Source organism: Austrofundulus limnaeus, unplaced genomic scaffold, assembly GCF_001266775.1.
Source record: "Austrofundulus limnaeus strain Quisiro unplaced genomic scaffold, Austrofundulus_limnaeus-1.0 Scaffold68, whole genome shotgun sequence".
Lineage (NCBI taxonomy): Eukaryota > Metazoa > Chordata > Actinopteri > Cyprinodontiformes > Rivulidae > Austrofundulus > Austrofundulus limnaeus.
This window is the reverse complement of record NW_013952470.1, coordinates 1,958,280-1,959,693: the sequence shown is the minus strand read 5'-3', so window position 1 is coordinate 1,959,693 and position 1,414 is coordinate 1,958,280. Positions and strand designations below refer to the sequence as shown.

Sequence of the window (1,414 nt, the reverse complement as noted above, 5' to 3'; positions counted from 1 at the left end):
CGCAGGTAAGACACCTCCCCTGACACGCCTTCATTAACATATGTTAAACAGATGCAAATTACTTCCTGCATGTGTGAAGGACATGTTTGAGTGATCCCTGCGCGATCAGAAATGATTTCTAGAGTCAGGAAAATAATGAATTAAATATAATGTGAGTGTGAAAAAAAATCCTAAGCAAAAATAGGAATAAAATATGTTTGTCACGCAAAGAAAGAGTGATTGTGTGTCGGTGTGTGTGTGTGTGCGCAAACTGCTGTGTTGCGCAACCGGCTCATCCATCCATTCTGAGTCAGAAAATATTAACTTTGCGCACAAGTTTATTACCATAATTACTGTAAACACAGAGGAACTTAAATGTTTGGTAGAACATAGATCTTGTTTATTACATAGCTGATATGAAGAAACGAGTCTCTGCGCCTCAGTAGAGTTCACATGACGTGATGTGATGTTGGAGAGTCTCCACAAAGGCTGTGCACACCGCAGCCTTTGTGTGCAGTCTGTTTGTCTGTCAAACTTTTGCTCTCCTACTTACAGCATTTTCACAATTTGTAAAGTGTACTTCCACGTGTCATTTTGGAGAAATCTACAACAACGTAAACGCCAAGTATGAAACATCTCCACTGCCCGCGAGGGAGCGCGCGCTCCAGAGCGCGACCATAACTCAGCCTTTAGAATCACATGGATGAGACCATTCTGTTGGTCATGACTCTGCTTTGGGTGGACTGGACTGAGTCCTGATGGGTCTGCCAGCTCCCTCTGGAAAGCTCCTGTGGAACCCCAGTTCAATCGCTGCTGCTGCTGCACGTGCGGCGCACGCGGCTACTCGCTGTGTCGTGCTCTCAGAGCGCAGCAGTGCCAAACTAAAAAATGATTTTTCCTCAAAATGGCTTATGAGCCACTCGTCATCAGAAAATTCTATCTGTTTATAAATAAAAGCTCTGAGTGTTACACTATTTATTATATCCTCCAGTAAGGCTGAATCTGTTCCTGTTAAATGTATTTTTGGCGCAACTTTGTGCGTCTTTTATTTAACTGTGTCCATGTGGAAATAATAACTGTTAATCATGTGGATGTAATAACTGTTAATCATGTGGATGTCATAATTGTTAATCATGTGGATGTAATAACTGTTAATCATGTGGATGTAATAGCTGTTAATCATGTGGATGTAATAGCTGTTAATCATGTGGATGTAATAATTGTTAATCATGTGGATGTAATAATTGTTAATCATGTGGATGTAATAATTATTAATCATGTGGATGTAATAGCTGTTAATCATGTGGATGTAATAATTAATCATGTGGATGTAATAACTGTTAATCATGTGGATGTAATAATTGTTAATCATGTGGATGTAATAATTGTTAATCATGTGGACGTAATAATTGTTAATCATGTGGATGTAACAACT

The 1,414-nt window shown here is 39.3% G+C and overlaps 1 protein-coding gene across 1 annotated transcript in view; it reads right to left on the bottom strand.

Annotated features, from left to right (window-relative positions):
• The window catches only part of pigg (phosphatidylinositol glycan anchor biosynthesis class G (EMM blood group)), a gene marked incomplete at its 5' end in the record, with an annotated part of 135,656 nt that overhangs the window by 64,695 nt on the left and 69,547 nt on the right, over nt 1–1,414 (bottom strand).